Source organism: Oxyura jamaicensis, chromosome 12 (genome assembly GCF_011077185.1).
Source record: "Oxyura jamaicensis isolate SHBP4307 breed ruddy duck chromosome 12, BPBGC_Ojam_1.0, whole genome shotgun sequence".
Taxonomy (NCBI): Eukaryota; Metazoa; Chordata; class Aves; order Anseriformes; family Anatidae; genus Oxyura; species Oxyura jamaicensis.
Window position 1 is genome coordinate 5,517,315 of NC_048904.1, and position 24,512 is coordinate 5,541,826.

A 24,512-nucleotide genomic window follows, 5' to 3' on the forward strand; every position below is an offset into this window, starting at 1 on the left:
AAAAAAAAAAAAAAAAAAAAAAAAAAAAAAAAAAAAAAAAAGCACAAGTATTTCTGAAGAAACTAATAACCAGAAGAACCAGAAGTAAGGCATCCATCATTCTCCCTACACTGGTTTTAGCACAACTATTGCACAAACAAAACCTCAGAAGGAGTGTGTTTCCCTTCAGCAGGTTTCTGTCCAAGCCCAGGAAGGTATGCAGGTCCCTTCCCACTCCTCCCCACTCAGCTGCACTAAGGAGGATATTTAGTTAACAGGACGGCAGGGACTAAAAGTTCATCCAGATCAAAAGCAAACCTCAGGAGTCTGCAAATACAGCACATGGGGATGGTTATTTTTCTTAGGACAGGGTCTCTCAAGAGAAAACCCTGGTACAACCCAAAACAAAAGTATGATATTTTTTATGTCTACGGCACATCTGCAGTAAATGCCAGGAGCCAGGGGATGATGGGCAGACAGGGGTATGTAGGGGGCATTTGTCTCTGCAACTTTGATCTATTCAGGAATGGCTTTACTCCACGTGTCTGTAAAAATATTGAGGTCCTTCAAGCCTGTCCATCTACCATGCTTCCTAGATTGCTGTCAAATGCCCATTTCTGCTTTGAATTACCTGCTCATCTGTTTTGCAGAAGTCCAGAACACATTTTCTGACAGGCTGCAGTAGTCTAGATGACACAGGGTTTTGTCTCCCTCACAGTGTCACTCACACTGTTTATTTTCTCTACATAATTGCTGTATCTGTGGGTGTAATGTAGTTGATTTAGCAAGTTTCAGGGAAGAGGAAGATGCTAGCATGCTGACGTTTCCTTTCTGCTATCTGGCAGTTAAATAAATTTGGAGCCTTTCATTTACAGATTCAAGAGCGATGGCAAGAATGCAGAACATGAGAGATTTTGTTCCAAGCCAAGCTGCCTAGGTCTGACCTTACTCTGTAAGACACTGGAACCGAAATCATCCATGAACCAGCACAACAGCACCAGGCTGGTCTGAAAGCAGGATATTCAATGCAGGCTTTCCCATGAAAAATTTAATGAATCAACACCCTGAAACCAACATGCAGTTACAAGCCTGCCCCTGAAGATTGTTTTTTTTGTTGTTTGTTTGTTTGTTTTGGGGGGTGCTGTATTGTTCATCTATTCAGTGAACATATTTTAAAAGAAAAATACTCCAAACTAGAAGGATGTTTACAGAGAATTGCTTGATGGCACTGCACATCTTTCAGCCCTTTTAACAGTTCCCCAAAGCTGGTGTTATCAAAAACCTTAATTACCAACCCAGTTCTTAAGGCTTTTCTTTCCCATTGTCAGATGGCATACTTTTCACCATGTGCCTTAAAACGAACACTCAGATGGGTACCCTTGCCTCCAAATAATTATAACTTACCATTTCAGATCTGACAAAAAAAAAAAAAAAAAAAAAAAAAAAAAATCTGACAGCCCTCTAGGCAAAGGATGACCAAAAAAGATTACTGCATCTCACTCACAGTTTACTGCTGGCATATTTGCTATTTGAAACAGGTAAAACTGAAATATGTAGTTTTTCCAGAATTAATTCTTCAGTGAACTTTCCAGGGAGTACTGCTCTAATTTAAACAGGCAAATTTCTGATTTTTCATACTATGATTTTACAAGATTATTTTATTTGATGAATAGGACCATGTAAACCCAGGTCTGAGTAGAACTGTAGTCTGCTCAAAAATAGCAATTTCACACTCCCCATATCTTTTTCTAAACCCAGTATATTCATCTGAGCAACTTCCAGTTAGGTCTCACTGGTATATTAATAAACACACACACACAGAGTAAATTCATTACAAAATATTAGGTATAGGCAAATCTTACAGAGTCAGTTATTCCTCAGAAAGCTCAAGGTTAACGACATCAAGGAGACATTTACAGAAATCATATCATTCAGGGGCTTGAAGTACTCATTACTCAATTGTAATCCATTTTCATAATCCAATGATCAGTACTGAGAAATAAAACATTGTGGTCATCTGTTGAAATTTTTTTTTCATAAATTATTTCGTTCACTGATGCTACAATAACAGAAGTAATCATGCAATTAAATCATTTTTGGCCTAGTATAATTAGTACAATTTGGAATATTTCCTATTTTTAACAGGTGAATTATAAAACACATGGTATGTGTATGTCTCTGTAAGCATTATACACTTCTGCATTTAACATACCAGAATAAATTGTTTGCATTAATACAAGTAGATCTTCTGAAGGACAGTTTTACTACTGCTTTATTGTAGAAGATGCTTGGTTTTGTTGTAATTTTATTATTTACACAATGACAAAATTAGAGGTTATGTTCACAAAACAAGTTTCATTCTCCCTGATTTTATCAAAACTTCTGCTCGCTGTTAAGCCTGCTTTCCCCAGGAACTGAGGCTTCTGCACTGCTGTCTAGCCCTGACTCCCAGGTCCTGAATTCAGTCATCAGCTGCAAGCAATTTGATGAACAGAGAACTCACAAGTATTTAGGTCCTACCACATTCCTGAGTACTTGAATATCAATCTGGGTCTGACTAGGAGGAGCGCTCATTAGCACAGATAGTGATGGAGAAGCTGTAACAGCCATTCGTGGCTTACCAGATGGGCAGTCCTTGCACGCCAACAGCAGGGGCAGCCGCTGGTCTGGCAGCAGGGGAAGGTGGCACTGTGCAGGAAGGGAGAGGAGAAGGGAAAGGACGTAGCGCAGCTACCAACAGGAAGGCACGGATATCATGGATACCATGAGGCTGGCTTAGAGACAGAGAGAGGGATCAAATGCAAAAGAGTACAGGGAAGCCACAACAACATCTGCAATGGGATAAGGTCGTTGTGGCAAAAGAACTTGGAAAAGCTGCACAAGAGTTGTAGGTAACCTCAGCTTGGTAATGGCTTTGCTTGTAAAACAACTTGTTTAGCCATGAGTTTATAGGAAATAACAGTTCTCTTACATCAGCTACAATCTCACACATTGGGAATAAACCACAAAGATACAAAATAAACACAATCTCTACTGAAACGCTTTTAGTGCTTCTTACTTGAGTTGAAAGGTGACAATATGACTGGCAATAGGTAAAATCCAGACAGAGCTTCAGAAAGTTAAGTAGAACAACACCTTGAGATTTCCAAAGTGTTTGATTTCAATCCAGAAGACTTCTGTTCAACTTCAATTCCTAGCACTCCATTTTCTTCTTCAAATTTTCCAAACAGGTTTGCCCACAGACATATTTGTCTAACTAGCCTTTTGCCCTTTCACTGAGCATGCTTACGACCCTAGTCTTGAAAAAAATGTACAATACAGTCAGAGCCCTAACAAAAGATGCTGCATTACCTGCCTCTTCCCCCACCAGCTTTAATGATATTCATGAGCACCAACTGCTTGCAGCTCAAGCCCAACAGGAATCAAAAAAAAAAAAAAAAAAAAAAAATCTGCTCATCAAGACTAAGAAGAGGAAGAAAAATGCTGAGCAGCAGCTGTCACAGAGTGGGAGGACAAAGACTGAAATGAGAGAAGAAGCTGCCAATACCTTTTAAAGTCTCCTTGTCTAAGAAAATTAAATTCAAAATGAATCTCTTCTCTCAAAGATTTTTTTCAGGCTTTTAAATTATTTCAATTAAGTGCATAATTAATCATTATTAGATTTTAGTGTATATGTCCTTCCCCAGAAAACCCATCAAAAGGTTTGCATGAAAAGTCTCCACCTTTGTAGACAGAGCAGTCTAATCGCTAATTTGAAGAACACCCCTGTACAAATACAGATTTGTATATGAATATATTTGCAAACATGAACTGTGGCTTTAGAACATATACACGTATCTGAAGTGCTATTTCACAGTCCTAAAAGTATGTTCAGATTACAGCACTGAAGCCAATATAGGAGAAATGATCCTGTTTATAACCTCATCCCTTTCTCTCTCTCTCAAAACCAGACAATGATGGTACTTGATGACTTAAACCACTTTGTCATTGTTGCTAAGTTGTTACTTAATACTTCATTATGTTATACTTAACTAATGTTAAATTACTACTAAACCATTCAGACTTGCTCAGGTAATGTAGTACGCACTCCCTTAAAGGAAATGATTTTTTATACAAATATTTATATGAATACATATATATGCAAAATATACATATATTTTATATGTGTATGTATGTATATAAATACACATACATAACATAAATACACTGAAAAAAAAATAAAAATGGGAGTATTAAGAGTGCAATAGAGTACTCACGAGATGAAAACTTCCAGTAGGGCTGATGGTGCAGCAGGGCTCCTGCTGCACCTTTCAGAGGGCTGGGTCCAAGGCACATCCTGTGGTCTGGCAGAGTTTAGAAAAGCACATCTTTTTCTGCCACTCACTAGCAGACAAAAAGCTCAACAACTGTAAGGTTAGCTGGCCCAAGACGTTCACTTTCAAATAGCAAGTTCCAATCCTCATCGTATGCAACAGCTGAGTCAAAATCTATGTTACTGGACTAATTAAAGAGGAACTACAATCCTGTGACCTTTCAAAAAAGGAAAAGTGTGGCTTCAACAACACATACTAAGATATATAAGATGATACCAAAGCACAATTATTTGATACGTTGTGCTCAAACCATCATAAGCTCTTTCCTGTATTTGCCCAGGCTTTCTTCAGCTTGTTTTCAAAAGTAGCCTGTTTACACAAATGCATACTAAAGTAATTTTGCTTGATAGACTACTTGATTCTGCCCCCAGTACATACTCCAGGTTTTCCATTCTTTCCGTCATCTACTGGCCATGCAAAAAAACAAACAAACAAACAAACAAAAAAAAAAAAAAAAAAAAAGTATCTTTAACTTTGGTTTTGACACTTGCTCCATTTTTTTTTTTTACAATTATATTTCTGGTTTCTGTTCTTCGCAAACATGAGAAGGAGAAAGAACTTAAAAAAAAAAAAAAAGGAAAAGAAAAAGCACATGCTTTTAAATGTAATATTAGCAGAACACATATTACTGCATTACTTGAACTCATTACAAGATTTTTCTGATTAGCTGAAGAAGCCCAGATTTTTTCCACAGAAAAAATAAAATCAAGGTCAAAGAGAAATATATATATATATATTCATCTGTTACCACTGTTACAAACTATTCTTAGCAATGAAAGCAATAGGGAAAGAAGAACTAACCATAAATTACAGCAAATTTCTATGTTTCAGGAACCAAACGATAAGGACAAGCAAGAATGGTCTTCCGAAGGTATTCGTCTACCCAGGCAGGCATCGCTGCTGAACAGCCAAAGGAAGAGAAAGAAAAGCAACACCATTTCAGGGTATTAAAACACCCACATAAAGCTTTTAGATTGTCTTAACACTGTTTGCACACTAAAAAATGAACACCACCATAGATGGACTATGACCACAGAATTTATACAGACTACAGTCCTAAATTTGCATGACATGAAATGTGTCATCTGGAGAATAACTGGACTGGTTGTCCATTACAATTTGCTACTGGCTTGCTTTCCACATTTTCTTCTGTTACAGAGACGCATGTCGTGGTTACAAACTGCTTTCTTCAGAAAACAATTAAAAGAAAAAAAAAAAAGTAAAAAAAGATAGCTGATAGCCTTTTTATATATGATTTAAGCATACATTAGAGAATTTTTGATTTCATAGTGAAGTTTTACATTTGACCAAGTATTCAGGAAAAGGAAAGAGGGAAAGAGACAAAAATACAGAGCCACGATACATGAAAAGGCATACATTCATTTGAACTGATAAGAGGAGCTTTGGAATGTCTTCAGATGCAGAAAATTATAAGTGAATATTTCAGTTACTTATCACAGGTCTAGTTCTACAAAAAAAAAAAAAAAAAAAAAAAAAAAGTTCCAATGAACTGCTTTAAAAGGAAAAGGGAGGCCAAGAAGTCTTTCAGTACCTGGAAAAATATCTATGATAAAACAGACACATTGAATGATTCCAAATGAATAGCAAGTGGAGGCCCCATTATTTCCATGGGCAGCAGTCACTTCTCCTGCCATTTCCTCCCTGTGCTTTACTGGCCTCCCAGCCTCTATCTCCAGGGCACAGGCTTTGATCGTGGCTTACATAAGCCTGCTTTCTTATATCTCTTGATACGTATTTACATGCCATGTTTATTCCTTAATCGACAGAGTATAAATTACAGCATGGCACACACAGAAATTACACTTCTCAAACACAGCATAGAGTGTTTTGTAACGTTATTCAAATGTGCACAGCACCCTCCGTTCAAAAGCCAAAATGGAGTAATTATGAGAACTCTTCAATAGCAGGTCTGTTGAATCTATGAACTGAGAAAGACATTAAAAGAAACAAAATTTTCTAGGAAGCATGTGAAACGAAACACAATCCATCTGTGTCAACCAAAAAAGTTATTCCTCTTCAGTCTCAGGATATGCTAAAATGTAGACAGACTTATTTTCATGCCTTCTTCTTCAACATGGATTTTTTATGGATGAGCTTCAGATTCTTCACTCTGTTATTTTGCCTATTTTAGCCATTATGCACCCACTTCATCTATACGGGCTGCCTCATCTAGTGTAGCTCCACTAGAAATAAATCATTTAGGTTAAAACCCTTTAAAACAGACGTGACTGAAAAAAATCACGCCATCAAAACCAGTTAGTAAATAACACGGTTGGATTTACAAGAAGATAAAGGCTGAAATGCTTTAAAAAGACCTATTCTAAATATATATATATATATATTTATATATATACAAATGAGCAGATCTAATTAACTCAGGTACTTCCTCTTTTCTTTAACTTCTGAATATTTCACTGGTCATGATCCTAATTACTATGTAGGACACTGCCAACTGCTGTTAATGATATCTATTCATATGCACCATGTATTACTTTTAAAATTCAAATATACAGCACCTCAGAACCAGAGCATGTTTTTGGAAGGCCATGGGGTTAATGGGATCTTTTAAGAAAAAATAAGTGATAGATACTGACTCAGCTTATATTTAGGACTTCCACTTTTACACAGCTTTAGAAACGTTTTCTCCAGAAAGCAAGCAGGGCAAATTACATAGCCTCTTGAGGACCACTACTGTATGTGCCTCTCCAGAGAAATCTACCAATGACAATTCTTAGTCATAACTTCAGAAGATAGAGGCATTCAATTAAATGCACTCTTACTTAGCACAACCCATACCTGATGTTAATTCTAAAATCCAGCTCTGGTTCTCTCCGCATGCGCGCCCCAGCAAAGGGCACCAGGCGATCTCCCTGCAAACGATGCCTGCCCGTTCCTCTGCAGAGAATGGCACACAGCAGGAACTGCTGTGCTCGATCTCCTCCAGCTCCCTTTTGTTGGGTTTGCTGCAGAAACCCCACCAACTCCTGACAACACACGGTTAAAAATATTCTTTGCACACTAGCAAACAATTCTGCAGCATCATACCAGACTACTTGCCCTTGATTAGAAACATTTGCTGGAACTGAGGTTATTTAGTTTGAGTTGCAACCAAGTACATTACCTTGTGTTACTCCCTGTGAATGATTCATGCATGCAGATTTTAATAAAAAATTCAATATCTTGTGTATGGTAAGAGAATATTTAATGTTTCTGAACAAATAAGGTTTTAGCCTGAATGCTAGGTCATGCTATGCATTTCATGCCTTGATTGCTGAAATATCAAATCCTCACTGAACCATCCAAAAAGCTCTTTTTTGAGAGGTATCAGTTTTTAACAGATTAATATACTTGTTATATGTAATGGTGGCTAAAACTCTAAAGTTCAGATAGCTCATTTATTGAAAAAATATATTTTGAAATAGTCTTTTTTAAAGTTAAGCAATATGTTTGGAAGTTAAAATCTAAATACATTAAAATAAGTTGTAATAATTAACAGATAGTTGAGATGAATCTCAATAATAAATTAAATCTTTATGTTTCTTCTTGCAGATGGATGTAGTACCAAAACCACCAAAGCTCTTATGCCAAATATTTATTATTTTATTTTTTTGCATCAGACTTTGCAGCAATTGTCAAAATCTAGTAAGTACTATTTACAGGAAATACTGATAGTTTTTAATATTTTTTTAATATATGTGGTTGTACCTGACCTCTTGCATTGCTCCCACCCTGAAGAGCATATGCCTATCAACAACATGTCCTCCAAGGCCAAGTACTCCTATGTTAGTGGTATTTTTATAATGCACAATTATGAAAACATCTCATTTGCAAAACATCTTCATCTAGCTCTTGCCTCTTGCTTTCTACTAATGAAATTAACCCTCCTATCAACTCATCATCACTGCAAAGGTGACATCAAGGACATTCAAGGACATCCCAGAAATGTAGAGAAGCACTACAGCAGCAGCATTCACACCATTATCACAAATCTTCCTAACACCAAACAATTATGCTGGCTACACATTCAGTTGGAGAACTAGAAATTTTCCTTCATTTCAGATAAATCTGTGTGCATTCAGAAACCAATGGGATCATATTTTTTGCCAGCAATGTGATCAATTTCCTAGACAGGAGACTTGTCCAGAACTCCCTTTTGTGAAGGAAGGGGAAGCAAGCAAAACCAGCCTCTATGGCTTCTAGCTGCTGACAGCTGGTTTGCATTTCAGGGGACAAAGAAATTCAATAATTTAAGTTCTCAAACTCCATACACTGGGCTTTGAAGACGACCATTGTCACTGGCCTGCCTATGGCATCCCTTCTACCACTAGGGCCTTCACCTACCTTCAGAAATACTTGCAAAAAAAAACAGATTATTAACACCTTTACTGCCAGAAAGACCTTCACTGTAGATGCAATTTGCATGAGTCAAAATGTCCTTGTGCTGCTCTTGCTTATGCCATTTGGCGTAGCAGTTTGTATATACAGCAAAAAAGTCCTGGGCCCCTGCTGGCTGCATCTCTAGTGGGGGGTCTCTGCCATCAGGGCTGCTACAGAGGTTAGTCCTAAATAGTTAGAACAAAGATATTTAATTAGCAAATTAGATATCTTATAATCTTATATCTAAGATATCTTGGATATCTAAATAGTTAGAACAAAGATATCTAATTAACAAAACAAAACAAACTTGAATGTGCATCTAACATTTCCTGTGTTTTCCTCCTATCTTGATGAAACAATACTCATTAATCCACAGCACTTCTAACTCACTAAAGAGAATTAGCAAGTTTTATTTTATTGGTACTACATGGGGAAAACAATTCAAACAATGGGAAAAGTTAACATTTAGCTATTATTTTAAAACTCTAAGTGTGGCAAAAAACCTATAATTTTACTAAAAGTATTGATATTTGTGATTTAATATGAAAAGAGATTTGTAAAAAGTTGTGGTTTTTTTACTACTTTTGGAGAGGAATTATTGTGTTCCAACAAAAATAAATGTAAATAAAAATAGACAATAATAAATATATATTTTTAAAAGCAAAATTATTTCTTCAAGACTTTCACTGCTTATGTTTTGTTTGGTCTCTGCAGACCAAAAAGTTCTTGGAAATCTTAAAGCTGATTTACTTGGAAATTAAGTATTTTTGAAAATCCTTGTCAACTACTTTCAGCCACTGAAGTCACTGGACAGGTGCAGCCTACACATAGCAATTTAACAAACATGTCAGAAAGAACTGCATTTAAGTCTTTTACTGGAATATGGGTTTTGATCATGTGTTTTACACTGAACATCAGATGGATTGAAAAAAGTCTTGAACTTTATTGCGTGGTATTACACATTTTTTATATCCTGTGAAAGATTATTTCTTGTTTAAGAAGAAGATATTTGTTAAAGACCATTTTCAATCACAAGGAATATATTAGGGATGTTTAAATGCTCCCAATTCTAACAACGTTTGCAGGAGAAGCATATCTTGCATCAATGAGCAAGGACTTGTTCAAAATGCAGAGCATCTGTGTAATATTTGCACCCCCGGAATTGCTGCATGAATTGTCCCTGGAGAAATGTATATATATCTTCAATTGCATTCCATTAAGCTATATTTTCAGATATGCCATCAGTCAGACTACTTTAGAGAGAAATACTAGGTTCTCAGAAACATTTTTTACACTACTGCTTGGACACTCACAAAAGCAATCACTTTCACTTGCCAACTCTCAGCCTATTATGTAATGCACCCAAGCTTTTACATTTATTCAGCATACACAAGCGTTGTTCAATTTGGCACATTTTTAGTTTTTAAATATGAATAAGAATGCTTCAAAGAATGAAACTGAGTTGGGAAATATTTCCATGAGAAGCTGAGTATGGATTAAAAGTATTTGGCTTCAAAAGTAAAATTAGATGATATTTAATTTAGTTTATTTATGAAGTTGTATTTGTTCCGTTCAAATATGTAATCTCCTCTGAGAGAGTTCAGCTTTGCAAAATGATAATCTCTTCCTATATTTCTATTAGTTGTGATTTATTCTGATTCATTCTTTTGTTGAAAAATGCTAATGAAAGCAGATGATGCCGACGAAGATCAACAAGCAGCAACAACCGATACAACCATCGGTCTGAATAAAGGGGAGAGACTGCGTGACACAGTCAAGCAAGAAAATCTGAGCCAAAGACTTCTAGGGAGTCGTTGGCTGTGGAGAAAACCAAGCTGAGGCACTCAGCTGCCAGGCTGAACTAGCATGACCTCAATTCTCAACAACTCCTCTCAAAAAGCCTCACAAAGCCACACAGCAAATGACATTTCTCCTATGGGTATATATTTAAGAGAGATGAAGAGCTAAAATCAACCTTGCTGGGCTTTGATGTTGAGGCTCAAGGGAGGCAAATCATTGCTGAAGACTTTGAGGACATACACAGATTGTATGGATATATGAAGGACAGACTGATAGCTGGAGTGCTCCAAATACCTTGTAGAAATGCGTATAAGAGATTTTAAAATCAGACATACAAGCTTTTCAGTTACTTTACTAGTCACTTATGTATTTACTGTATTCTGTGGATAAGATCTTCACAAATACTCTTATGCCTGTACAACTGGACAAGACAGATGTAGCACAAAAGCCTTCTTCCAAGGCAGGCATCACAGCATCTTGTCATAAATGGCTGGGTATCTTCCTAGAGTCAAGAATTCGGTTTGCAAGAAGACAGACAGAAGAGTTTGCCACAATTAACAGAGGCCCTCTGAAATACCATAATTACATCAATATTTTTTTCCATCCTCTAGGCAGCTCAGAACACCTCTGAATCATTGTCATTGGTCTACATATTTTTTTCTTATGAGACCCTTCCTCATGAGTAGGCCCATAATATCACCCTCTACCTTTCCAATGGAGCTGATCTATCTTTACTTTTAGTCATGAAATAACAGGTTCAGGGAGAGTCCGTCTTAAAAAAAAAAAAAAAAAGAAAGAGAGAGAGAGGGGGGGAGAGAGAGAGAGAGAGAGAGAGAGAGTAACATAAGCTCCTTCCTTCCTAAAATGAATTAAAAGTGGTTTCAAAGAGCGTTTGGGGGCATCACCATAGATGTTTTGTGCTATGTGACTTAATGAAGCGAGTGCTTTTTTTCCCATGGTCTCTCTGATCTTTCACAGGGATGAATTTCATAGGTCCCAATACATTTTTTTCCTAAAGCAATTACAAGTTTACCCCTTTTTGTCTTCTTATTACCGTAGTGGCACGTCACTGCTATAATAAAGGTAGACTATGAGAGAGAAAGTCAAATCCATATAAAATTTTGAATTGATCATGACGTCAAACTTGGAGGCTCTTTGTTCAGTGGAGGGCAAATGCCAAAAGCAGACCAACACGGTAATGTCTTGCTAGCCTCCTCAGTAACTCCTTAACAGAATATCTGGCAGCTGGTAGGAAAGTTTCTACAGAACTTGTTGTAAGGTCAAACAAGAATTAGTGAGGAAGGGAGTGGATCTGTGTGTGGGAGGGAGCACAAAATTGTTATTGTTTTCAAGTGAACCACTGAAAGAATTACTTTGAATGGAACTGAACTATACAGTAAACCAAACAACAAAAAGGACTTTATAGCAACTGCTCCCTATTCAGGGTGCTTTTGTGGATTTTATTTATATATATACGTGTATATACATTATGTTCTCTATATTTTTTTTTTCTTTTCTATTCTATTTTGAATGATTTATCCCTTTCCTAATCCAGCAATAGTCAGAACTCTTCTCAAGAAAGCCTCAAAATCAAAATGAAAACTGTCCTTATCAGCACAAAATCTCCTGAGGAGTTTCCAGTTTCCGTGTTACCCACCTCAGCACTGAGCGTACCGCTTCAATTCTCATGCCACTGTCGCAACCCCCAGATCATGCCTCTGCCTAAGGAGAGCAGGTTTTGGTGTTATATTTTACTTAGTGTAACAAATCTGGCACATAGGCTCTAGACAGAATCATAGACCTTAATCTTCTTTGATTCCTATTGATCACAGACAAGAGGATCTCAGGGATGAGCTATCAGCAGTATTGTCTCCCAAACGAAATAAAGTGCCTTGTTGTAAAGGATTATTAAGTATGCATATAGTTCTAGTTATGTTATTAGTTATTCTTTCACAGTGTTCTTACTCAAAATTATTTTTAATGCATATGTGCTTCTCTTAGGGTCTGGTAATTAAGGTTCCAAAAATACTATTTACCTTATTGACAATAAAACCTTTAGAAATGACATATGTCCTGTATCTGCAGCTTCCATCTGCTCCAGATAAGATAAAGGAGAACAATATTTCCTTAAAAGGAAACTGGACCTGATTAAGAAATGATATTGGAGTTTTCTCTTTCTCCAAAAAAAAAAAAAATAATAAAAAAATCCATCCCCCCAAATATTTTTCTAGTGTTAGTTTCAAAGATAACCTCTTAATCCAAAAAAGATATGTAAATGAGACTTGCATATGAAGACCTCATGCACTCAATTTCAATGCTTCAAAAGGTTCAAGAAAAAAACACTTCAGATGTCTTCCATTTTCTCTTTCATTTCTTTCCAGCCTCAGTTCTAGTATCAGAATTATGCTTTCAGATTAAAACTTCTAAGTATATTTCTAAACTAGAAAAAGGAGGACAAGGGCAGGGAAGAGGACACTTAATTTATTATCTTCTCACATTAGAATTACAGGGAACCTTAATGATATACCAAGATATAAATCCTGTAGTTTGTACTATATTAATCATCTGTCTACATGAGAAGTCAGATAAATATATAATCCTATTTCTGCATTGCAGATTTTATATGTCCCTTCCCTTCTGCAGGTTTTGGGTTTTTTAAACGTTGCTTCTGGGTTGGTGGGAAATCTGTAATAAGCTAGGGAACAGCATAGTAACTAGAGTTTGTTAAAATGAACAGTTACACTAAGCTTAATATGAAGATAACAAAAGAAATAGCATCTCAGCCCTTGCAGCAGTGAGTACCTTTTGTCACAGTGAGCACAATTTGCCTCTGTGGTCTCATCGTCCCTACCCCAAGGTCAGCTCTGCCACCAGCCACAGGCAGCTGCTGCTCCCCCAGGCCTTCCCCCCTAGCCTGGGGACCAGCCACGTCCCACCTGCATATTGAAAGACCTTCATTTGATACAGACTCCAGCAGTCTGTACCCACATCTCATTGCTGCATCTCATAGTCCTGGAAAAGCTGTGTTTCCTTCTTTTGTCTCCCCTTTTCAGCCCACACAAGTAGATAAATTTCATCCCTCTGCCTTCTTTGTCTATTTACAATATTTAAGAACTACACGGAACAAACAGAAACGCTCAATACTATTTCAGAAAAAATATATATATATATTTAAAAATCAACCTAACGAAAGACTCTATATACAGTGGTGCATACATGTAAATTGGGTGCCCTGTGGACTACCAGCTCCCCACATATGCTTTGCAATAAAATACCAGCTCCTAACCCTTATGCCCTGAAGGGAAAGTCTTGGCACAGTGCAAGGAACATCATGGTAGTCCTTTCCTCTTCCTCTTGGTGACTGCAAGACAAAGGCAGACCCCTCAGTGACAAGGTCTGGCCTGCCCCGTGCAAACCAATGCCATGAGGGGATGGGAGAGGCACCAAGCCCTGAGCAGGAGCCAAATACCCTGCAGAACAAAGAGTTTGCTGCCAAGCCTATATGGAAAGAGGGAGGAATACTGCATGGAAATCAGGCATATCATTGCTTCTGATGGGTTGCTTTCATGGCTTGTTCAGCCATCTTATTCAGTGATGCTGATTTAGCATTTCACCTTGTCCTGCAGCAGTCTGCATGACAATTTCCCACTAAAGCATTACAGAGGTAACTCTTACAGCGCAAATGCCCTTCGTGGGTAATGTGACAATCTACAGTGCATCTAAAAATGCACAGAATTCTTCTTCAAATTTCCCAGGTTAGCTCAAAGATTCATTATTAGGGATTCCTTTAAGTACGGTGCAGGGAGAAAGCAATCACATTTCTTTGTGAAAAGGAACACAAAAATGATTATTACATTGCAATTGCTTTTCACTGGTCCCTAAATATCAAACATCAGTCAATATATTTTTAGAACATCATGCAAAATCTTCATTATAATGCAAGCAGAGGAGAGGAATGCAGTAAGCATGCAGCATAAAATGAAATGGTCCTCCTCGGCCAGGACAAGCTTATTTCTAAACCAGCTTACAAAGGACGCAAATCAATGCTGCCTCCTGACATTCAGGATCACACATTCCCCAAGCAGGCTGGAACAGGCTATTGGGAACACTGCTGTCTTCTAATTACCTGTGTGACACAAAGGGTACTGTTCTGAAAGACAAGCCATAATGGTAGCAGCACATTTTTATGGTGCTTCATCAGCATCAGATTTTTTCAAGGTTAGTTATATGCTGAGGACAACCATCATAATATATTCATCGATCCCGCAAGATAAACAGCATATATTGCACGTGCCAAAATAGGCCATACTGCTCTGAAGTGTAACGCTTCTCAAGACCCACGAGTGCACAGAAACCTACAGCAACAAAGACTGGGGATGGTTATGTCTGCTTTCAGAAGGCAATGGCATGAGGAAGAAAAAAGACAATAGGAATGAAGATCCTCACCAGCCCTAGCCGAGAAGTGTACTACACTTGTAGTTGAAAAACAGATCAAACTGAATAACATGACGCAGCAGATAATTGGATGTACTGGGGAGGGAGGAATGGGGGTACTTATGTCCAAAACTGAACTTTAGACTTTCAAGCACAAGCGTGCTTCTTGCTGGCTGCAGCCAGTATGAGATGGTTGCAAATTTTAATAGTGCCTGAACCCCGTAAGAGTGGCAAATCCAATTAGTGAAGAGATGTGAGAGCACCACCAGTAGAGACAGACCACATGCACAGACTGGTGGGATTGTGAAAACCAGGGATCTCAAGTTGCAGAAGGAAGAGGAGGCTCAGCAGAAGGGTTCCCCAGAGAAGTGGTCTGCAAGAAGAGGGGCATCTGAGAAAAAAAATAAAAATAAAAGGAAGAGTACTGGAGACCAGAGAGATGCATGAAAACAAATGCCAGGGGATGCCCAGGTCAGCCTGCGTGAGAGATCAAGCAGGGTAACACTCTCCTCTCCTTGCACCTTGAATACGTGCCAATACCCAGACCCCAGTGGGCTGCCATTTCCCGGCTCACCCTTGGTAACTGGCTACCAGCACTCCTGGGTGCAGGACTACCCTTGTGCTTCTTCATCTGCTGGATCAGCTTCAATCAGCCTGCTGGCTTATGGAAAAAGTTTGAAGCATTTCTATTTTCACATTTACCATGAGACTTAAGACTGATTCTGTCTGACCTCATGTTCAGCAGCCAGGAGAAAATTCCTGTTCCATTATAAATCAGCAGTGCTGTAGTGGTACACAGAGGGACTGAGCTTCACCTAAAATACCCATTAAACCAACCAGTGGTCAGTTTCAGCTGTGATGGCTGACTTGTGTCCAGCAAGGTGGGTGTTTTGTTATCATCAGACTTTGGCTGGGGTATGCAGAGGGAGGTAACCCTGGTGGCATTTAAACACTAGCTCATCCCAAGGTGAAGTACAAAGTTTGCACTGAACTGGACTATGAAGCACAACTCAAATAACAGCATGGAAGATAACTGCTCATACCAAAGACAACTCTTATCTAAGGAAATCTCCTTAGAAGAGATGTATATATGAGGAAAGCCATTTGCTTCAAACAAGTAGCTATTTCCACAGGTCAGGAGCTGGGAAGGCCAGTGAGCTGGGAAGAGAACTACCGAAGCGCCTCTTTGCCCAGCGTGTAACAGTTAAGCACCTCCTCTTTTTGTGCAGTAGATTTCTCAGCATATTGGACTGAGACTCATTTTATTTTTAATTCAATTCATATGGTTTTATTTTTAACTCACTTTAATTAAAATGCACTGAATGAAATTATCAATTGAAATTATTTCATCAGCTGTAAGTGTTCATTCTTTAGTATATATATTTTTTTATTTTAGTACATTTTTTTGTCCTCAAAAAAAGTTGATATACATACCATAGTGCACCTAGGCTGTAGATGCAATGTATTGGACCTTAATATCACATCTTTCACACTCTTAATTGTAAATATATCCAGGGTATTTACCATATTTTGGATTTTTTTTTTTTGGAAAATGTTTCAGTTCTGGGCTAACTCCTAAAATTGCAGTTCCATTTTAATCAAGGAATGCTTGAGTGAAGGCATTTTGTCCTAAGCAAAATTTCTCTCCTTATGGTTTTACATTTGTTACTTCAGAATTTGCTTCTTAACACACCAGTGTGCATTAGCAATCAAAAAAGAATATGGAAATATATCACAAAAAGGGTTATCTAGTGAAAAAAGAAAACACCTAGGAGGTCTATCATCTACTGTCCAGTGACTACTTGCAATGCAATAGCCAGGCATCTTCATCAATACCTGAATGATACAATGTCCCCCACAAGTCTGCAGATGATACAAATGAGGGAGGAGTGGTTGGTGACACCAGCTGGATGTGGTGCCTGTCAGAGGGACCTTGATGGGCCGGAGCACTGAGCCAGCAGGAACCTCAGGAAGCCCAGCAGAGGGAAGTGCAGGATTCTGCTCTGGGGGAGGAAAAGCCCGCTGCAGGGCTGAGAGGCTCCAGGTGGACACAAAGTTGACTGGGAGCCGGAAACACGTCCCTGCAGCAAAGAAGGCCAACAGCCTCCTGGGCTGCATCAGCCAGCGCGCTGCCAGCGCGGTGAGATAGCTGATCCTTCCCCTCTGCTGGGCAGTGCTGAGACACATCTGGGTTGCTGTGCCCAGTGCTGGGCTCCTGGTACAGCAGAGACATGGACTTCCCGGGGTGAGTCCAGTGAAGGGCCACAGAGATGAGGAGGAGACTGGAGCATCTTCAGTCTTGGGCAGTGGGAGGCTGAGGGAGCTGGGGCTGGCCAGCCTGGAGGAGAGAAGGCTCAGGGGGAACCCGATCAATGTGTTTAATTCCCCATGGGAAGGAGTAAAAAAAATGCAGCCAGACTCTTCTCAGTGGTGCCCAGTGAATGGTTTTTGTTTTTGTTTTTGTTTTTTTAAAAAAGGCAAAGAGAGCTGAAACACAGGAAATTCCAACTGAATGTGAGAAAACCACGAGGGTGGTCAAACTGGAACAGGTTGTGGTGTCTCCATCCCTGGAGACATTTAAAACCAGACCAACCTATTCTTATTGAACCTGCTTTGGGCAGGGTGGTTGGACACAACCATCTCCAGAGGCCTCCCAGCCTCAGCAGCTCTGATTCCCTGACTCTGTAAAATCGGTTAACTCCTCCACCTCTTTCAGCTTCCATGTTTGTGGACGGAAGACAATAGGTAGAAATTGCACAAACTTCCAAATAAATCACAATTATTTCTGTTAGGCCTCCTCTAGGACTTCTCTGATAGCTTGGTGCACAACCCTCATATGCTTTAACCGTGCAATGTCTACTTTAAATCCATGAACCAATGCCAACAGGATGAACTTGTTCCCATACCAGGTGGTACAAGGGAAAAACTTTGTAACTTGCTCACCATTTCTCAACTATGCAAAGTCTGATATTCAAGTGGACATCCCACAGCACTTCAAATTTAATTGACTTACAGTATTAGAAAGGAGTATGTCCTGCACGTTGCAGTAATGCCAGCGTCCTAGAACTACTTTTGTGTTACTGGGCTATTTTAAAATATGCTTCATTCCTAAACTTTTTGTTATAAATTGATAATGTTTTTTCATCTGTGAATCTCTATTTTTAATACACAAAATAAGATTTTATATTAAGAAAAATAACATAGAAAACATGTTTTTTTTTTCTTCCTAGACACAAATAAAAACTGTAAAACCTCGATCACAAACCCCACAGCTCTTAAAATTGAACAATATGTTTGTGCTTTGTATGGAAGGACATCATACTTTAAAATAAAAATTACTATAAAATGCTACTGATCATCTTCATTGTCTTATACATGAAATTAAGGGTTAGAGGATTTTATCAAGTATATTTATACTTGCATATAAAAAAGTACAGCATACACAACATAAGCTATGTAGGAAGAAATACTGTTCCATTATGCAACCGTTCCACTAAGGATATGGTATCATTGAATGCAACGTAAATATAGGTGATATATAGGGATAAATTCTGTGCAGTCTTACAGCACCGAGCATCCCTGCTGTGCACAATAAAGCCCTAGCAAGTTGAATCCAAGCTGAGATTTCCCAATCGCAAGCACAACGCCTGGACTGCAGGTGCTGCAGAGGCAGCAGAACTATCCTGGTCACACAGATTTCTGTTGCTTGATTTGCAACTGAGCCATACTGCCAGGGAGCCTCCATTCAGAAGGGATTCATTGCTACCTTCCTGGCTCAGCAAGAAAAGAATCTTAATGAAAGCATGAGAGAGACTGTCTTAAGCTTTAGCAACACATTTTAGTATATGAATTAAGCAAAAAAAATACTCTCTAGAGCAGATGATTTAATCATAATCATCCTTAGCCTTTTTTAAAAAAAAAACCTGTTTCAATTGGCTTATTTAAATCGTCCATAAATATGTAATTTTAATCATGATTTTTCTATAGTTGATCAGATAATGTATAAGATAAGGTTAATGAATTTTTGTTCACTTTCAGCAATCAGCCAGAAAGGCATAGCAATACTTGCTAAATTCCAGTGAACTGTAATATCCTTCTTTGTCTCCCCTTGAAAATGTAATGAAAAATCTGGCAGAAGCTAAGCTTATTCTCTACAAGGTTCCACATTATGGTGAATCAAATAAGCTGCTTTATTCTCTTCAGAACATTATTTTAAGTCCAACCTGTGAAAGTATTTACATTTACGAAAAGGAGGTGTGTTCAGTTTACAGAACTATCAGCTGCTGTAGTCCTACTGCAGTATAGCGAGGTCTTAGTGAATGTTAGAGATAGGTGCAAGGTCATGACTTCTGTATTTATATCAAAATGTAAGAGGGAATTATTACGTACACAACTGACATTTGAAAATATGATCTGCAGGATTAAAAAAAAATAAAGGTGAAAATACTTGTACCATTCTTATATATTAGCAAAATGTATGTTCACATTTTCAGTATTCAGACCGGATTTTTTTATTATTATTATTTTTGAATCATTAGAGAAATGTTTGCATGCCAAATTCTAGAGCATTAGAAAAGATAAGCTGTACATTTTACTAAGGGGAGAGGAGGAAAGAGGAAAAATAATCCTTTAAAACTGTTTCCTAGATACATTATATGAAATTTAAAAGAAAAATGCACTCACAAAAATCACTTCATGGAAGTTCTTAAAAGAACTGTATGATACCTAGTTCAGCATTACCATGTCTCCTGTAACCTGTAATCCTACCAACAAGCATGAAACTCTCCTAAGCTGTGTCAATATACATGCATGAAGCCTTTTTATATATGCAGAAAGCATGAGAAATATCATTCAGCTTCCATTGGCAACAGAAAAATAAATAAATAAGTAAATAAGAGACCTTTTCTGTGATAATGCAAGCATATTTACCATTGATGTGCTGGGCCAAAAATCAATTCTCCACAGAAATGTAAAAAGAAAAATGAAAAGGATGAGAAAGGGGGGTTAAAAAAAAAAAAAAAAGTAAAAAAGAGATATTCATGCTGCATTACTATACACAACTTATCTACAAGCCCTAATTTACTGCCTGATTCACAAACTTATTCATTTTAGCAGCACTACAAGGAAAATATGAAACACGTCTTCACAGGTAGCAATTTTCATTAAAATGAGAGGAACATGAACAAAGTAAAAGCTGTATGTGATCAAAGACCTGCTGGATACCTGAGTCAAACAGTTATTTCAGAGCAAGGTACAAGAGCTAATCATGCATATGGATGACCTCTCACAAATTAAATGCTAATCAAGAATGCATCTTGACATAAAAAAATGTGGACTGTGAAGTAGATCTGTAATCTCCTTTTACTAAGCAAAGACTAACAAAAAGCCTTCATCATCAATTTCAATCTGCTTATATCTAATATTAACCACCAACCCCAGAAATAAAAGAACAGTTTTTCCATATTAAGCATGCCAGCTATCTTTCAAACATCCTCATTTGTATAACATCTCTGCAATCCTTTAACAGATTCCCTAACAGAACGTACTAAAGAGGTCAAATGACCAGAAGTCCTAGCAAGTATGCCGCACTTTGGATGTATGTGGATCGTGAAATGAACAGTTTTACCATGAAAGAATATGCATTGCATTCCCTTTTAGCAACTTCAATACTTACCTTCCAGAAGGTATGGAAAGCACGGGGCTAAGCATCTGCTCCTGGCTGCTCAAGTGCTCCAGGACTGCCTATGGCCATCATCTCATTAGTCCATGGAAACGACGTGCGATGCCCAAGCAGCTGCCCCAGCTTGTACTGGACAACTCCAAGTCAGTAAAGGGGAGGCTGGGGAAGAGCTCGACCACTGCCCGGGACCGCTGGGCAGATGAGCTGCCAGCGCCGCAAGCAGGGATCAAACGCACAGAAGCTCCCTTTACATAATAGGAAATGACTCCTGTAATCTTATGTTTTCTGTTAAAGCACTGTATGGTTCGTGAGCAGCCAAAAGCTTTTCCACGCAGCATGCAGGGATTTGGGGCTGGTTTTTTTTTTTTTTTTTTTTTTTTTTTCCAAGCATGTATATATCTGTAAGAATTATCGGTTATTGTGCCAACACACCACAGAAAGCCTTTCCCCACCTTGCCACAGGAAACACTATGCATGCTTAAAAGAAATTACATAAAATTCCCTGTTCCTGTTACAGCATTTTCTACTTCATTTCAATAGAAAGGTACTGCACTACTTTGTTGTTGTTGTTGTTTGTTAATCGGTGTGCCCTTTACTTTCAAGCATACACATCAAAAAACTATAAGCAGCTCTAAAAATAAACCCAGTTGAGGATTACATATCTTCCCAATAAGAAATGTCTTTACCTCTCATAAGATAACATTAAAGTTAAAAACAAAGTCAAACTGTACTGCTCACATTTTAGTCTTTTCTGGACTTCAGAAAGAAAAAAAAAAAAAAAAAAAAAAAAAAAAAGCACATCCAATTCTTACCAGCAATGATAAAAGCAAAACCTCATCCACGTGTTCTCTTCACCACTAAATAACAGATTTAATCAAAATCAAGACCATTTGTTTAAGAAAGACAATATCATACTGAATTTTTAGCCCACAAAAGCTTAGTGAATTATTTCTGATGCAAGAGTGCCTTTTAGCAATGCAGTTTCTGTTTGACCTTACAGAATAATCTACAGAAGTTGCAGCATTACCTTTCCAGAGATTCACAGGGCATGAACCAAAATCTAATGCATCACTCAGACCCAGTCTCCACACCATTTTCTCATCAGCTTGTGCCTTCATGAGAAGCAAATTGCCAAATAAACAAGCTCAGAACAGAAAGGGGAACGATTTTTTTTTTTCTTTTTTTATTCTCATGCTGTGGATGTCGCTACTTACTTGGCTAAGATATCATCACAAATCCAAAATGATTTCAATTACACAGCGGAGTAATCACCGTTCGGCATCTGTAAGGGATTGATAAGCGGAGCTACATTACCGGAGTCCCTCTGCAGACCGTACCACCCCGGCAGGCAGGTGGGGAGGCAGCCGAGCTTCCTGCCAGAGCATCTCGCTGCCAGAGCGCAGGAGGATGGTTGCTGCCTGCAGTTTCACATTGCTAAAGGAGAGAAGCAAACAGCAGGCAGGGGAAGGGAGGAAAAGGTTTCTCTGAAAGAAAAATGGACTGAACCACCATGTTGTTGTTTGTGATTTTAATACTTCCCTTGGGATAATGACAAAAACGGAAGATGGCAAGCTACCAGGAATATGCCACTTACTCAGAAACGGGAGAAACCTTCAAGGACAAGGACTGTCAAGTCCTATCACTCTCATTTGAGGAGGAAGGGAAGGTGGAGGGGAGGCTGTGTACGGAGGGGGCAAGGGGAGTGAGGGAAGCAGCAAATCCAGTGCCCCCCTGCAGCAGAGAGCAGGCTGCATCGGCTGCCTTGCCGAGCGTTGGAGTACCAAATGTTTCCCTAGCTTTGTTAACTAATTATAAATGAGGCAGCAAATGCAACAAACATGTCTCTCTCAGATTACTTCATAAGCACCTTTTTCATAGATACAGCTCTCTTCCTCTCTTGCTCTCTTTCTGCTTATATAAGAACCAAGGTTAATTATAATGAAAACGTCAAAAAATTATTTCCAGGCTGTGATGTTTTTGTTGCACTTGTGTTTCTGTCATGCCTTCCAGAAATCTAAAACCCACCCAGAAGAAGCATGCAAAAATGCCCTCATCTTTAATCTGATCTGGTCACATTAGCATACACTGTAAAACCATACACATGCCACAGTAGCTTTGCCCCCCCCCCCCTTTTTTTTTTTTGCTTTTTAAACATTAAAAACATAGCACTCTACTCCATGATAATGAGTCTTAGACTTTCTGAGAAACCAGGGCATTTTAGTTTATTCCAAGCTTCTTACTATCTGTTCTGTGTTATTTCTTCAGAAAAAAAAAAAAAAAAAAAAAAAAATCTACCTGATATTTTGAATTATTACATGAGTAGGATTCTGAAATGCCAAGGGCTGTTTATTTCAATGGAACACCCTTTCATAGCTGTGCAAAAATAAATAAATAAATAAATAGAATCCAAGCACCAAAAATAAAAGGGACATCAGTCTTTAAAAAAATTAATCTACGTAATAGGGGTTATTTTTTTTTTTAAGTCAATTTAAAGTAAATCATGGTCAGCACATGCACTGTGTTCCCAGATAGTGACTTCAAATCCTGTACCTCAAACCATTCCATCCTGATAGTGACTGAACACAGAAAAATATACTGCTTTTCTTCAACTATGTTTAAAGCAGCATATAGAAAAGTTGTAAGCTTTTCCACAGTATCCTAGGACAGCAGTGGTTCGTGACTTCACTCTGTCTTGGACAGAATGGGCAACTGCAAGTAAGCGTACCTCCCTGAGCACTAATAGGAGTAGCTGTGCTGATGCTCTGTGCTCTGTCATCCTGCCTTACTCGCTGCTCAGAATATCAATTCAGCCAGTTAAACCAAAAGTCTGTACTGCACTGCACCAAAATGGAAGCTATTAAAAAAAAAAAAAAAAAAAAAAAAAAAGCACCACAGCTAGGATCATTGATCAGGGAGTTTCATCTATGCTGATTTTTTTTTTAAATGAAGTAAAATTTAAATTCCAACTAGGATCAATACAGATTTTTCTCTCGTGAAACTGCCTTTATCATTAGAAAGCTCCAGGCAATTATATGCATGTCAGGGCACTAGATGCAGTGACTTTGTGTTATATTAAGCACAGAGATGTGTCCCCTTTTTCTTAGCAAGTCTTTGGTACAAACTGCAGCTTTAAGGAGCACGGAGTGCAGATTTAAAACTGAATTCAGGCACTGAAAAAAAAAATAACAGGACAAAAAAAGTGTTATACTTGAGATGTGTTGTGCTTAGGTCCAGACCCACAAATGTTGGTGACCTCTCCTACTCTGTCAAGAAAGCAGGAAGATATTAATGTAATCTGTAATTATTAAGCTACTAAATTGTTTTTCTGTACATGCTTTAAAGACGATTTGAAAAGGTCTAAAAGCTTGACTGACAGAGTAACCAAATAGATTAAATAAGATTTTTTTGAACTGTCCTTCCTGGATGAAGAGAGGAATAGCTTAAAGAAATTGAACATGGTAGAAAAACTTGTTCCATACATCTGGCTCTTGCCAGCCTGAGGACTGCAGCTCACAGTCACATGTGTCATAGTACAGAAACTTCAGCCTGAGTACAGAATCATCATGCCTAGATTGGACTTGGTCAGCACATACCCTAATCCTTGGTTGTGACTAATAGAGTAGAGGCAACAGAACAAGAATGCAAAGAAAATAACAAAAATATGTTCAAAAAGAAAGAAAAAGCTTAGTTTGAACATATCATTATGGACCCATCCCAACAGACCAAGTTTTCACATGAATAAACCCAGTGCATATTTAATGCTGGGCCTCAAAAGTATCACACCACGTAACAAGATTATCATGCTATTTAAACTTTTTGCTAGGCTCACCAGTTTGGAGCCCTTCTCC

At 38.2% G+C, this 24,512-nt stretch overlaps 1 protein-coding gene across 16 annotated transcripts in view; it reads right to left on the reverse strand.

Moving 5' to 3' along the window:
- Positions 1 to 24,512, reverse strand: part of ATP2B2 (ATPase plasma membrane Ca2+ transporting 2) — a 405,121-nt gene that overhangs the window by 213,543 nt on the left and 167,066 nt on the right. Inside the window, exon 1 of one of the 16 annotated variants that reach the window (XM_035337427.1) lies at positions 21,879 to 22,112. The exons of 12 other annotated variants lie outside the window; for them this stretch is intronic. The gene's annotated coding sequence lies outside the window, so the exon portion shown is untranslated. Of the gene's footprint in view, positions 1 to 20,658; positions 20,813 to 21,691; positions 21,777 to 21,878; positions 22,113 to 24,512 lie in introns of those variants that run through there. 3 more of the 16 variants (XM_035337433.1, XM_035337429.1, XM_035337430.1) reach the window with 3 other exon arrangements.